Source organism: Lepidothrix coronata, unplaced genomic scaffold (assembly GCF_001604755.1).
Source record: "Lepidothrix coronata isolate B3197 unplaced genomic scaffold, Lepidothrix_coronata-1.0 Scaffold116, whole genome shotgun sequence".
Taxonomy (NCBI): Eukaryota; Metazoa; Chordata; class Aves; order Passeriformes; family Pipridae; genus Lepidothrix; species Lepidothrix coronata.
Genome location: NW_016690296.1, coordinates 1,124,558 through 1,140,089, shown reverse-complemented (window position 1 = coordinate 1,140,089; position 15,532 = coordinate 1,124,558). Strand labels below are relative to the sequence as shown.

General features: G+C 44.3%; 2 long non-coding RNA genes across 3 annotated transcripts in view; one reads left to right on the top strand and one right to left on the bottom strand.

Moving 5' to 3' along the window:
* Positions 1 to 15,532, top strand: part of LOC108502315 — an 81,037-nt gene that overhangs the window by 52,866 nt on the left and 12,639 nt on the right. The window contains exon 5 of the long non-coding RNA XR_001876450.1: positions 15,324 to 15,471. This is a non-coding gene — a long non-coding RNA (uncharacterized LOC108502315). The remainder of the gene's footprint in view (positions 1 to 15,323; positions 15,472 to 15,532) is intronic.
* LOC108502316 lies at positions 2,582 to 12,049 on the bottom strand. 2 transcript variants are annotated; one of them, XR_001876451.1, is made up of 5 exons: positions 11,933 to 12,049; positions 10,516 to 10,566; positions 7,494 to 7,650; positions 6,746 to 6,835; positions 2,582 to 2,805 (listed from the first exon to the last, which is right to left on the bottom strand). It is a non-coding gene; the product is annotated as an uncharacterized LOC108502316 (long non-coding RNA). The 2 variants fall into 2 exon arrangements; XR_001876452.1 differs by lacking the exons at positions 6,746 to 6,835; positions 7,494 to 7,650.

The window sequence follows — 15,532 nt, the reverse complement described above, 5'->3', positions numbered from 1 at the left end:
CAAGACGCGGCCCAAACGGCCCCTGGGTTTGGTCCCAGAAACAGACCTCTCGATCTGTTTCTGAGACCAAACTCGCAGGACTTGCCCCCAGCCCGAACCCGCCCACGGAGCCCCAGGTGTGATGTCGGGACGGGCCGGAGCCCCGGCGGTGTCGGGCGGTGCTTGTGAACTGCAGGGGGGACCCGCCGAGCGGGACCGGCCCCGTGTGGGGACTGTAGCGAGGGGCGCCGGGTCTGGCCTTGGCGGCTTTATTAAACCGGCACCCCGAACCCCGGGGCTGCGGGAGAAAAGAGGGAGCGGGGTACGGGAAGACAGAGGGTATAGGGCAAAGAGGGGGAGAGAAGGGGAGTAGAGGGAAGAGAGTGATATAGGGGAGAAAAGGGCATGTGGGACAGAAGAGGTATAGGGGGGTCGGGGGTGCGTAAGGGAGCTGGGTGTGTGTAGCGGGAGGCCGGGTGAGGAGGAGCAGGCAAGGTGGAGGAAGGAAAGGTAGAGCGGGAATAGAACGGAGGCTGAGTTGGGTAGCTGGGGAAGGAGCGAGGAGGAAAGAGGGGTAGAGTGGAGAGGTCGGGGTGCGTACGGGGGCCAGGAGGGGAGGAAAGGAGGGGCTGGGGCCAAAAGGAGAAGGGATAGCGAGGAGGGTTGAGAAGAAGGGGTAGAGCACGGCAGGCTGAAGCCCCCGCGCCTCACCTGGGCTCCCCTGGGGGAGCCCGGCCCGAACGAACCGCCCCAACCGCGCACTGACCGAGCAAATGGCGGCCGGGGCGACTTCCGGGCTTTAAATACTCTCGGTGCCGCCCTGCGCAGCCGCCCTGGGGCCCCGCGCACCTGAGCGGCCCCGCCCCGCTCACCTGTGCGCCCCCGCCCCCCGTGCCCCCGCCCCGGCCCCCGGCCCGGCCCCGCCCCGTGCCGCGGCCGCTCCTCCCGGGGGGTGGGACCTGCGCTGGGGGCCGGACCCCGGCCCGGGGGCTGCCCCCGGCGCTGGGCGGAGCCCGGGGACTGAGGCGGGGACGGGGCTGGAGCAGGGGCGTCGTGCCCGAGTTCTGCTGGTGTCCAGCGGGGTGCCGCGTCTCCTCCAGCGGGCAGGGTGGGGGTCCTGGGGCCGGATGACCGACGCCGGGCTGGGACCGGGACTGGGACCACCGCGGGCGGGAGGAGCCGCTCCGGGGCGGGCGCTGGGGCCGAATCTGGCGCTGCCGCTCCTGCTGGGACTGCGGCCGGCGCGGGGTTGGGGACTTCGGGCGCGGGTCCCGCTCTTGCCGCGGGGACCCGGGGCTGTGCCGGTGCAGGGGCAGCTCCCAGGATACCTGCTGAGCACGATGCGCAGAGCTCTGCCAGTGCTCCCGGACGCGGGACTTGGGCTCTGCTCTCAGCCCTACAACCGTCCCCGGAGCCCGGTTTGAGTCCCAAAACACGGGACAGGGGCCGTGCCTCCAGCCCCAAACGCGGCACTGAGGTGCGGTTTATGAGCTCTCGGTGTGGCCGGGTGAGCCCGAGTTCAGACTGTGCCAAATGCAGGACTTAGAGCTGAGAAACAGAGGCTCCCGCTGCCCAAAGGAGCCCGATTGGAGCCCCAAAACACGGGATTTGGGCTTTACTTCAAGCCCCCCAAACCGCAGAACTTTCTCTCATTTTGAGTCCAAATGTCTGAGTGACCCTGGTTTCAAGCCCCCAAAACACCTGACAGTTAATCTCCATTTTTACACTTGTGCAAGTTAGCCTGGTTTTGAGCACCCAAATTCAGCATTTGGTCTTCATTTCTGAGCCCAAACACACAAGACATGGTCTCTCCTCAGGCCCCCAAAAATGCAGGAATCGATCACTGCTTCTTAGCCCAAAATGTGGCCACCTAAGGCCGGGAGGACTTTTAGTCTCCATTTCTCAGTTTTAACACTGGTCACATAAGCCTGGTTTCAAGGCCCACATGCTGTACAAGACTCAGTCTCTGCCTTAAACCACCAAAATGCAGCACTTGGTCTCTGCCTTAAGCCCTGAAAACACAGGTCTTAGTTGCTGTTTCTGAGTCCCAGAATTGGCCATATGAGTCTAGTTTCAGGAGTCCAAAATGCAGGATTTAGTCTGCTTTTAAGCTCTGAGCCTGAATTTTGAGCACCCAAAGTACACCACTTGGTCTCTCTTTTGACCAAGTGAGCCTGGTTCTGAGCCCCCAAAACACAGCGGTGGGTCTCTGCTTGTGAGCCCAGAATCGCAGGATTCTGTCTGAGTTCCGAGCCCCCAAAACGCAGCGCTGGGTGTCTCTCTGTAAGCCCCCAAAAGGACCCGGTGTGGTGGTCGAACCTCAGCCGGCAGCTTCGCACCGGCAGCCGCTCATTCATCCCCAACCCATGCGGTGGGATGGGGAAAGGAATGGGAGACAAAACACAGCCCGCGGGGTGAGATCAGAGCAGTTTAATAATGGACACCAAGACAAATATGACAGTGTAATATCAATGACAACACACAATACTGACGGCAGTAACCATGACACCTATCGCTGCCCCAGCCCCGCGTTCGGAGCCCCCGCCCCGCCCCTCGCCCCGCCCCGGCAGAGCCGCGGGATCGCAGAGCCCCGAGCCCCAAACCCAGAGGTCCATCCCGCACAGCAGTCATGTCCCCGGCATCAGTCACAAGGGACACACATCCCTGTGGATCCATCCCAACCGCGGTGACGCCTGTGTGGCCCCCGCAGCCGCGGCCCTCACAGAGCCTTCACCGCGGGGACCCTGGGAGGGCGAGTGATGGCCACCCAGCTGGGCCCGAGGTGTACTCTGGTTCCGCAGCTCCTCGGCGCGATGCCAGGGGGTCCTGGAAGACAAAGTGGATGTTCCCGGAGCTGTCGGGGCACACACACACAGCCCCAAGCCAGGCCCAAACCCTCTGCCCTGGGTTGGGCTTCTCACCACAGCCAGGCTCCTCACAGGGCCACAGGAGACAGATCAAGCCCCAGAGCAAGGCCAGGGAGGCTCAACAGCACCAGAGGCATTCCCTGCACCACAACTGCCCAACAGTTCCACCATTCCATCCCAGCCCCTTCCCTCTCCACCCCCAGCCCAGCCCAGCCCAGCCCAGGTATGGGTCCTTTCCCATCAGCCAGAGTGGCCCCAGCTGTGGGGTTGCCCCCAGTTGCTGCTGTTCAGGGTCTGGGAAATAGGCTGCTGGCTCCATGGGGGGCATGGATGTGACTGGGAGAGCATGGCCGTGATGGGATGGCAGAGTGTGCCTTAAAAACACCTCTGCCTTCGCCCCAGGGGATCTGATCCAAAGGGGAACATCTGGTCTCCAGGGGAGCATACAAGGAGCTTGGCAGATCTGGGGGCTGGGGCTCAGGGCTGTGGATGGGTTTCCATTTGTCCAGATCTGCTTATCAAAGCTCTCCCCAGGCACATGGTTGAACTCCTCAGAGCCAGTTAGGTGCCTAAAGAATTAGGAATTCCAACAGAACGACACATAATAGCCTGGAAGGGGCACCCCCAGCCTGAGACCCACTTTGGTCCTTTCCTGTCTGTTTTCCAAGGAATATGCTGCTATTTCTCACAGTGCCACAGCTGCCCATTTTTAGGGAATTGAAAACTGTAGAAGGGACTTCCTGAAAATCAGAGACAATTAAGGAAAACACGGAAGGCTTACTGGATTTCTTTAGCTGCTGTAAGGAGTTTTGCTGCACTACCAGCAATGGAGAAAAACTACAGCATTTAGGGACTGTCCAGAGCACCAGCACTGGCTTCTTTTCTGCCCAGGGATAAGTTTGTTTTAATACCTTTGTGCCCATCTTCAAGTGAATGTGTGGAATGGTGGGCCCAGCAAGCAGGTACAAATAACCCTTCCCATGTGCAAAGGGGACAGTGGAGCTATTGGGGGGGTCAGTGTAGTCACAAGCCTCTTGCAAAGCCACCCTTACATGTGCTCATCACATTAAATACCACTGTCAGTGACTCATTTATTTGTCTTCATAATTAAAATAACAATAATACTCTGACATACAGAAGCACCTTGAGTTCTTTTGTAGGAAACATTATCAAACATTATCAAACCCCAAAATCCCTATGTGGCTGAAAATGTATACGAGTATTCTATGGGAAAACTCCTGACAACATGCATGAGCATCTCTTCAGCTCTTAAAGGAGATAAAACAGCCAGCGTTTTATCTCTGGTGTTAACTGCCACTATTTAGTGGAGGGGACAGCTGCCATTCCTTTTCCCCTATGAAATGCTGCCCTTAATCTCAATCTGAACTGGTGTACACTCCAAAGCAGGACAAAAGAAGGACTCCTGAGGGTGATGGATGACTGATGTTTCAGGTCTGGGTGCCCAAAACCTATGGCACTTGCAGAGAAAAATCTGGCTTTCCACTTGTTGAGTACTTTCTATTTTCCTTTTAAGTTATTTTAAGCATGTGATCTTTCAATCTCAATATCACAATGACATAAGGATGTGCTTTGCCTGTTTGCTTTGTGCTGTTATATTTGATGTGTTTAGAATGACCTTCTACCTCCATTAAATTACGTATGATCTGGGTTCTCATCAGGGCCATTTATGATCATTTGTTTTGGATTTTTATGTATTGCTTTTCATTGTCCATCTCGGGAATTTTCGTACTTGCACTGAATAAAAAGTGACAAGAACTGATGGAGTATGTTGTTAGAAACACCTTGGAGATTCCTGATTCCAGAAATGTTAGTTTATGATCCGCAGGCCCTCCTGGGATGGACAAGTGTGGTCAGTGCCACCCTGGGGGACACTTACTGGGCACTCAGGGAGATGGTTCAGTGGTGGCCTTGACAGTGCTGGTAGAATGGTTGGATTTGATGATCTTAGAGAGCTTTTCCAACCTTAGTGATTCTGTGATTTTTTTCTCTGTTTCACAGATCAAAATGAACAGTGTAAATATGAATTGAGGTTTGCTTGTAAATACAAAACCCTGGAGCCACATCTGTAAAAGGCTCCAAACATGCAGAAAGTACCAATATTGATACTTGTGTTCGATGTGATAACTGACAAGTCCATCAGTGCAGAATTAAAAATGACCAGGTAAACAGACCAGGCGGTCTGAACACAGCCTGAGAATATCGTCCACCAATGCAGTCGGCAGGAAGAGAAAAACCCAACCTAACAGTCTTAGCAGATGCTTTGATGATTCCATGACTGAGTAATCCTTGTTATGCTCTCCATTGCATTTCAGTGGGACCATGCAAAGCCAAAGCACACCCTCAGCCAAAAGGCAAAAGGATTAAATAAATCAGTGCAGAGTCACTTTTGCTGCTTCGGGACAGCATTTGTAATAAATTGAATCAATAAAGGTTTTCATGATTTTGGGAGCTGTTGGCTGTAGGGTGTGTGAGAGCTCCAATTTCTGTGTTAATTTAGTTGTCTTCAGAGGTTAGAAAGACTGAAGGAATAACTGTTTCAAGATTACTGTGTCTCCCATTTCTGGCAAAGGCTGCTAGGGTTGAGGGGTTTTTTTTAAATCTTAATAACTTCATTTATGACAAATGATGCAGCAGAAAACATCTTTCTCCTACAGGTTTATCAGGTTTTTAAGCCATTGAGTCTGATATTTCATTTTGTTCTTCTTTGCCCCTACCACAAATAGGAGGCAAAACAGAGAATTTGTTTCTTTAAGGTTCTTTGAGAACACCCTAACACAGCATAGATAAATCCAAAAGTAAGTCGGAGGCTCATCTAATTTTTCAAGGATCAATGAAAAATGCATGAGTGTCATTTGCTTCCCGCTATTCTACCATAAGATTTCTTTTATTATTTTTATCTCCCGTAAAAGCAAAATTGAATATGTCCAGAAAATAAACACAACACAGCAGAAGAAAAACTCAGAAGATTGTGAAGTGAAACAAAATCTGGAATGCTGGTTGCTCAGTTATATAGATCTAACATAAACAGGAATGGCAGTTTACTGACTATTCTTTATGCAACATTAGGGAGGAAAAACTATTCTCTGGTGCTTGAAATGCAAATGTTTCAAATGTACATCTGGGTGTATTCCCCGTTAATCATTACTAAGGTCAGTTCTTCTATTTTTGCCAGGATGAATGTGCAGTCAACATTTGTTTTAATTCTGAAGCAGCTAGTTGCAGTTATTAAGAAATGTCTCTTCTTATTCAAGGCCAAAATGTTCTCAGTTTGCCATTGAAAATTTCGATTCAGCACAGAAATGCAGTTAAATCAAAGTTTCAGTGGGGTCCAACCACATCTAGGAGATCTGTGCACGTGCTTTGTTTTACAAGAAAAGGGAGAGGGCATTTGCATCTCAGCTGTAAGAAACCCTCAGGTGGCTCTTTTATTGCCACTGTCATCTCAGGAGACAGAGCTGATCTGAGTAGGTTTAATGCTGACAATATGAATATCCCCCTGTATGTAGACATTAAAATATTTTCCCTTTAGAGCAATCTGGCCCTTTACCAACCCCCCAATGGCCATGAAAATAAACTGCAGTGCAAATTATGCTAAAAAAAATCAAAGGGTGAGAGTAAAATTCATATCTGCAGAATTTTTAATTTGTGCTTGTGGCCATCTGGCATTGCTTTCCCTCGGGACAGTGACCTTCCTCTCCTCTCTGTTGGTATTTCACTCACTTACCTCTTTGGTTGCTACACTGCCACAGAAATGCTGCCTTCTAGTTTTTAACTTGATTTTTTTTTTGTCTGTATTTCTCTCTCTATGGAAGTGCATTAGAATAGGAATTTCCATAACAGCAGCTCTGCTAGTAGAAACATAATCCAGTCTCACTTACTAAACTGTCAGTGTGGGTGAGCACCTTCAGCCCCAAGGAACTGGGGAGAGCAAGGATTTGGTCCGTCACAAAGCCTGGAGTTATCAGTCCCTGTGTCAAGAAAATATTAGACAAATGCTATTATCTGCCCTCAGCATGAAGATTCAGGTTGTGAAGCCAATGTCCTGTGATAATTATATTTATAATTGTAATATAATTATGCTTTGATAGTGCAAAGTTGGCAGAGACTTTGGCTATTCCACCGAGGCTGGTGAAGTTAGTTAGGGGGTTTTATATCAGTCTAATATGTCTGAGCATGATCAAGAATTAAAAGGAGAATTTTACAGAAATATTTTCCGAAGTATTGCTCCAGACACTGGGGTAAAAACTTCTTTTAGGGGCCTAGAAGATGCAGATTTTTCTGTTGGATTCCTCTCAGATGTTGGAGGGATTGATGTGATATATTGATACACCATGGAAAGAGACAAAAACAGAGAGGTAAAAGGTATATCTCATATCCTTCCCTGAAAATAATCTAAAGAAAAAAATCCATGGGCACCAAACAATTAAATTGATAAGACACTGGTTACTACCCCTGGAGTTCAGTTCTACAGTTAATTGGAGTGCTAACTGAAATTATTTTGGTAGTGGTGTGCAATCCTCGTCAGAGGATACTCCACATTCCAAAGCTGTTACCTATAATCTGGCACCAGTGTCAAAATGTGCAAACCCAAGGTCCAACACATGGCTAATATGGAAAAGGAATTACCATTGGCCACAGGAGACAGAAGCTGCTTATCAGTCAAGCATGTAGTGTTGCCTCTGTGGATAAATTAGTTAGCTTCATATTACAGATTATCGGGCATTTTTCCTTTTGGATGAGTGACATGGTTTAAATGGTATAATGTGGTACAGCATTGGCATCCCTAGATTAAAAGAATTGATAGAAATATTATATATTATGGAAGGGCAACTATATCCTGAAATCATAGAAATATGTAAAAATTAAGCTATTTACAAAGGGAATGGAAAAACTGCCATTATTGTCAATACATACTATAGAACATGAGAATACACAGCTCCTCTGTCAGTATCTAAAGGTCAGAGCACTTCCAGGATGGAAGTGCTTCAAGGATGGATCCTCTGAAGATCTCTAGAAGCCTGCTGAAGAAACAGGTATGTATGTAGGTAAATATATTTCAGGAGAAAGGGAAAAGGAAGGAACTAAGATCATTACTCAAGCTGAACCCTGTCTAGTACTAGTTCTAGATCTTAAATCCTGGTAAAGCACCATTTGTGCTGTAATCCTTTTTCTCGTGGTCTGATGTGTGTTTTGGGGCTGGAAACGATTCGCTCTGGGGTTTGATTAAAAGACTATACAATGTGTGAGGCAGCAGAGAGCTCATCCTGAGCCCTCTGAGTTATTCCTGTCTGCTGGAAGCTGACATTCCACTGACAGCCATCCCACACCTGCTTTATACTCACAGGTTTTCGGTTTCTCATCTTAGGGACACAGACCAGAGGAAGGCATTTTTTTCCCTAGTTTATGTTCTTTGTTGATTTGTGAAAGCATATCTCAGGCTGTTTGGTATCTTTTGGCTTTCTACTGCAGGCACAGTTTTTTTTCCTTTATCAGCTCCTCTAAAGCCTGAAAGATTGACTTTTTTTCCTCACTTGTTAACCTAATGTAGTTGCCTTTCTCCTACTCACTTAGATTGCATTTCTGCAGTGTCACATAGCAAGGAACAAAAAGAAAAGGAAAGAAAGCAGAAAGATCCCCCAAACTACTGCTGTTTCCCATCCTATGATATTCTATGTTACAAAGAAAACAGTTCCCATAAATCATTATGATAAATACCTAAAACCCGAGGCTTTAATTTTAATACAATTTTAGGATTGAGACAGAGGCTGAAATTATATGAACCAAGCTGTTTTGGACTTCCTATGATGCATGAGCCTGGATTCATCACGTGACATGAAAACGTCACTCAGCTACACTTCTTTATTTTACCCTTTAGCCAGTAAAGTACTGCAGGCTTCAAATTCCAGAATCACATCTTTTTTCCTTAATTTAAGGTCAACAAAATTATGCTGCAGCCTATAAGTGTTAGTGGAGGTTATTACATTAAAAGAATGACACAGGTGCACAGGCAGAGTGACATAAAGGTGAATCGAAGCGTTTAATCTACAACTTGTCACCTTTTACAAATCGTCTTGACAAAATGCTGATCACTGCACTGTAGTTCACTTGCCTCTCAGTTTCTGCCCCATTAAACAGCATTATGTCTCTTAAAGTCTTTTCCAGTTTCTTATACTTTCCACTCTTTCCCCTCTCCCTGTTATAATACCACTCCTCTAGCTCCATCATTCTCCCTGACAGACTCCTCAGCCTTTAGCTTTGGCAGAACACTGCTTTTTGTTGTAGTTCCTGTGATCTGTTTTGGTGCTCAGTGTCAGCTTGTTCCTGAAAAGACATATCTGCTTGAAAGTGAGGATCTCTGCTCGCTGAATTCCTCATGTAAATGATTTAAACTCCATTCATGTAAGAACTGGGAGCCAGAGCCTTCCTCTCCTTTTTTTGCTTTAATATTAATGAAGGAACTCAGGTGCCTGACTCCCAGAGATGTCTCTTCCTAAGCCTGAGGGCAAGTACCCAGCTCTCATCTTGGATTGTGGGGTGAGAGCTGTGTTTGAGCACTACCACACTTTGGAAACCACCCACATAGGGCACGAGCTGATGGAAGGGGAGAGGGACAGATTCATGTCAGAGCAAAGGAAAAATAAGATGTTTGGAAGAGACTATTCATATTAAACAATGGTTGGACCCTGTAGAGCCTGCTTACTATCAAAACAATTCTTTCTCAGATAAGTCTCAAAATATACAACACAAAAAGTGGCTGTTATTTACCTCCAAATGCAGCAAAACATTTTAAACAAAGGGCAAAATCCTGTCTGCTCTTTTTATTGCATTAGAAAACAGCAGCGTGAACAGATAAAATGTTCAGGCACCAGATGAGAGCAGACAGAACCAATAAAATCAGAAATAAAGAAGGTGTTTTATTGTGCTCTGGTGGATGGGTGAATTATACCTCTGAAATATATCTCACCAACTCTCTGTGTACAGGTTTGATGGTAAGTAACCCTTTCTGTAATTGCTGCCTGGCGTTTGCTGAACAGTTCCAGACAAAGGAACATGATAATAACCTGTGTAAAACTCTTCCAACGACCATATAAAGTCCAAGACTGAGGTCTCTAATAGTGCTTTAATGGCTATATAAAGATTACAGCACATTAACAGTGATCCTAGGACATGCAGCAAGCCATCAATAAAAGAAGCCACGTGCCAGCCTTCTCCAAGTGCAGATAAATGAGCGACAGAGGAAAAGGTCAAGAATATTATGTAGAGTGAGAGATTTTCTGGGCATAAGATCATTAGATCATTTAGACTCACCACCTGTACAACTCATGGTAAATAACCTCACCGTGTGGCCCTGGAATCCATCCAGGTACCCCGTGTGAAAGATGCAAAAAGGCACCAAGGCCTGGCCTAGAGTCCCTCAGAAATGGAAAACCTGACGCTTCCTTTGGTGTGCTGCTTCCATGATAAAACGTGTGTTGTTACCTCAGTCTGACCTAATTCAGAAATGTTTGAATATCCCCCTGGCTGTGTTTAGAGAGCAAAATACTTCAGGGAATATTCCAGAATGACTTGACATGTTTAGACCTCATTATAAAGGAGGAACCACGGGAAACAGGAATACTAATTGTTAAAAAGAAGCACCAGGACTCACTTCAAAATTGATTTGTCCTTCCTGAGATCTTCAAGTGGTGACACGACATCCCTGGGAGGAGAGAAAAAATAAAAGGTATTTTTTGGTACAGGTCCTGGAAGTCATATAAATATCTTAAGAAAATCATGATTATATATTCTAAAAGGACTAATAAAAAGAGAGTAGGGAATCTTCTGGCTACAAAAAAGGGAGGTTCATGAATTACAGACCAGACACTGACAGAATAAACTTGGCTACTAAGTTCGGCTGCAACTTCAGCAGTTTAATTTGCAGAATAAAATCTACTGTGCAGAAAAATGCCTTTGAGTAGCCTCGTGCCACACTTTATGTTTTGTTGAGGAAAAAACCCCATACCTAGCAATATAAACTGCACATACACGTGTATTTTGTAAACATATTCCAGACCAACATGGAAGAACAAAAATCTGGAAACCTGAAATATGAGGAGAGAGTTATTTGTACAGACAGGCTGCTACACTGTGAGACTGTATAGCCTGAGGTGCCCAAGCTACAAGTGCCCCGATGCTGCTGAATGACAGATTTTCTGTGTGAACACAAACACAACCCAACAGTCACACGTTGCTTTGATGTTCACAGTCAGATGTCCTCTTCACAGGAGTGCACCCATTACTCACTTCGAGGTTCTGCCAATGAATTTTCATATTAAGGAAGCACTTGCTTCCTAAGAGAGATTATATTAAAAAGATTAATTTGCTGTCCCTTTTTAATGTTTATATTATCTCATGTATTTTACTATCACAGAAATTCATTAATGATATCGAAAGACATAGAAGAGATTTATGAAGAATTAGACTGGTCCGGCATAATCCAGTGATTGAGTTTGCAAGTCCTGCTTGAAGGTTATGGCTGTTGACATTTAATCCACATGATTTGATCTAGCATGAAATTTTGGCTTCTCTATGCCAGGAAAACAGTTTATGGATATATGTTTCCCCAGTTCTGCAACACCACCTGAACTTCGGTTCGAGGTTATTACAATATGAATGTTGTCTTTGCTTCTGCATGTAAGGGCAAAACTCAGATGATGAAGGCTCTGATGTGCAGAGGCATAACCTGATTTGCTTGGGAAGTTCTTCTGGAATAGCGCTGTATAAAAGGTGGGGATTTTGCCAAAGCTCTGTGATGTACTTTCCTCAGTTAGCAAAGAGGATGTCTTTACAGACAACAAAATTCCAGAAGAGTTCCCTTATTATCTGGTAATAGCATTAACTAATTGCGTTGCAGCTTTATAAATATGTTTATCCCCAACACAAATTTGAGTGTTAATTCATCATTTGGGATCCTGCCACAAATTATTCCCATTCCAGTAGCCAAGTCAACAGATGGTGCATCAGTAACCCTTCAGCGACCTGCTGGCTGGGGGAGGATGCACCTACCCTGACAGGAGCTGACCCACCTGACATTGTCCAGGGCTGCACCAAACCAGAAACAGTGCAGGAAACAGAGAACTTCCAGAAGAGCTTGATATCTGTGATAACAGTCACCTCTTAACTCAGGCACTGTATATTATTGCTGGGGAAAAAAAAAAAAGTAAATAATCCAGTTAATTATTTATCACCCGTGGAGAATTTTTAGAGATAGACATTTATGTAACTAATATTTCATTGCTTTTTTACTTGTTCACAATCAAAGAGTGAAGCAAGGCTTACTATAAATATGGTTAAGCTGCCAGATTTAAAAGAGGAAATCAGAAATGTTGGGTTCTGTGCAGATATCAGGTAGTAAATCAGCAATAAGTTCAATTCAGTGTTCTGCTCACTGATTCATTTCAAATATCCCAACTTCAGTGTCATTGTAGCAGTCAGAATGTCTGAGTCAATCACTAAATCTGAGTTGAGGAATAAATATCCTCATTCATCATTGTAAAAAGTGCTTGGGGTCTTTTCTAAGTGTCTGGGTAACTTAGAAACTCTTGCTAAATCTCCCTTTCTTGAGAAGTACAACTGAACTGAGGAAAGCACAAACTGTTTTCACAATTTACTGGCAGATACAAGGCAGATACTTTTGCAGGACTCTGAAATAAAGCAGCAGTCAGGTTTGGTGGAAAACAGTTGCTTTGATTTATAAAACAATGTTTAACTTTAAAGCATTAACTTTAAACTCCTTGTGTTTGTTAATAGAAGCTGACTTGTGTTAACAGAAACAGAACTGACAGAGACCTGCTGAAACAGATTTTGACCAATTTGAAACATCTTTCATTCTTGTAAAGGAGGATAAACTTTGAAACTACAACTTAGTTCTTCTGAATATAATATTCAGAGACATTTTCATATAAAAATGTGTAAAAAAACTCAGAGATTCCTTAGTAATAAATCAAAGGATTTGGCTTTTTTAAGGAAATTCCTTTTCAATTAAAAAAAAAAAATCTTAGCTTCACTAAACCACTCATGAATATTACCAACAAAAAAATTACTTTTTTTCGTCTGTCTATAAATAGCACTATATCATCCAATGGTGTTTAAGAAAACCTCCAGCAGTCTTGGAACATGGTCATTTTTGTTTCTCAAATATTAACATAAATGCATACTAAAATATTTAGCTGCACATGCATATATATATATATATGAATATATATGTATATGAAACGTTGTGCTGCATTTAACAGCCACTCACAGCACATTTTGTGACTTCACACATCCATTTTAAGCAGGAAATCTCATTTGACCTCACTCCTGTCTAGTATAGTTGTATTAGACACCTAATGGTGTCAAAATGTGAAGCAAAACCTGGGCAAGTAAGAGAAGAAAACATATTAAAACATTCTTTGAAATATTCCTACAACATAAGGGCATCAATTCTACTTGATAATTTTCTTGTCATGGGACACGATATGAATGAGAAATTTAATTGGGCTGTGTCTTGCTTTGAGCTCCATCAATGATCTACAATTTAGAATAAAATTTCCCACACTGAGAAGGTTATTCCAGTGACCTGAGCTGGTAAGAGGATGGTTTAACATCAGCACCCAGTTCTGTACCACAGTCCAGTATAAAACATCACACCAATTCCAAACGTGAAAATAGTCACTGGCAGAAAAAGGTATTCAGTGCTACCAAAAAAAAATTCTCCTGTCAAATTGCTCCTGCTGAAAGGATGCCAGGAAAATTCAATACACTGTAAGCAGAACATGAACTGGAAGTCCCTCACTGTGGGTTTGATTTACCTGGAAGGGTTCCAGGGAAAAATAATAGTACAAATCACGGTGGATGTATACATCAGCTACTGCATTTAACACATTTTGCACTGAGTAATTAAAAAACTCACCCTGTGTAAATTATGTAGCAGGAGTTTTATACAGAAGGAATTAAAAGTACTTGTGCAATTTTACATACTGTTGTAACCCATGCTTTCCTAGTAGCTACATTCTAATGATGGTAAGTCAAATATAAATAAGGAAAACATTTGGTTAAGAGTCCTTATTTTGTTTCAAAAGTGGGCCTTCTGAGTACCAAGTTGTTAGTAACTGGACTACTACTACTTGGTAGTAAACTGTTGTTACTATGGCAAACAAAAAAGATGGTACCAAAAATAATTTTTCATGTCTGTTTTTAGCACCTGCCATTTGGGGGTGTTAAACCTTGGGAGCTTGTTGTGTTCAGACAGATAAAGTCTGCTCTCCCCTCTCTTTTACATCAGTGTAACTATATTGACTTTGTGTGTTATTTCTGAGTGAGAAAAGAACCATTTCCCGGGAGTAAAATTCCAATTTAAGGGTAGGCTTATGTACAGCCACTTATCCATATGAATTATGTGAGAGTCATGGATACTCCGGGTGTAAATCCAGGTGGAACCGTGCCACCAGCCCAGAAATGTGCTGCACTCCCGAGAGAAGAAAAAAACAAACCTAAAGACCTGACAGCCTTATAAAAGCATTCCCATCGTGGCATAATCCTTCAGAAAAAAAATAAATCATAGCCCATCTTTTTGCAAATTGACCTGTAAGTTACTGGCAGCAAATCAATAGGATACAAATGAAAAATAATAATGCAATAACAATGCTCTGTATTATCTTGGGCCCCAGACGAAGGGCTGTGAAACGATCAATATGATAAAGATTCAGAGCTGTTACTCTCCTGCAAAGAAATGACAAAATAACATACTGATTTCAAAAGGTGGCTGTAAAAAACACCAAACCCATCTGCCACGAGATGAAACGAAAAACCCAAATATAAAACACTTCCTTGTTTGTTTGTCTGTTCCTTCTCCCCCAGACTTCCATTAATTTGAACTGGAATTTAACGGAGCAATTTTTTGTTGTTGTTTGGAGAAAAAGCACAAGGAAGGGAAGGAATCAGCTATTTATCATTAGCCCGAGAAGCTCAAGGATGAAAATTCACAGGAATAAGAGAACTGGTGGTTTCCATGAAGTAACATTTAATTTTAACTGCTATCTCCACATTTGAACTGAGGAATTTAGGAGAGCAGAGGTGGGATTACAGCAGGGCTTCATTATGAAAAGAATAAGATTGGCCATAAGCTTCACTAAATGAACTCTAAAATAAGGAGACTTCTTTTCTGTACATCCGTGAAAAATGCCAACTGCTTTAACTGATTACTAAGGAATCTTTGCTTTTTTACACATTTTTATATAAAAATGCATCTGTAGCTCAACAAAAATACCCCCATGTGCTGCTGCTCTGCACCCATCCTGTGGGACACCACACTGGAGGCTTCACCACACCTGCAGGGCTGGTTTTGCACAAGCCAACAGAGTCAATGCTGAGGCCAAGAACTACAAGGTTACTGATTAAGCATTTATCACTAACCCTATTTATTTATCCCTGTAGGTTTGTAAGGTACTTTTTGGACAAGCAGAAAAGTAAAGACTTGACGAAGTCAGGCAGTAAAAGGAGAGGGAATGAAGGCAGAACTGGAGGAGAAGTGATAAACCCATGTGAAGAAACCATCTACACAAAACAGCCCTGCACACACAAGGTAAGCAGTTGTCTCATGCATTAGTATTAATATCTGCCCACAGCCACCTTATTGTGCAAGA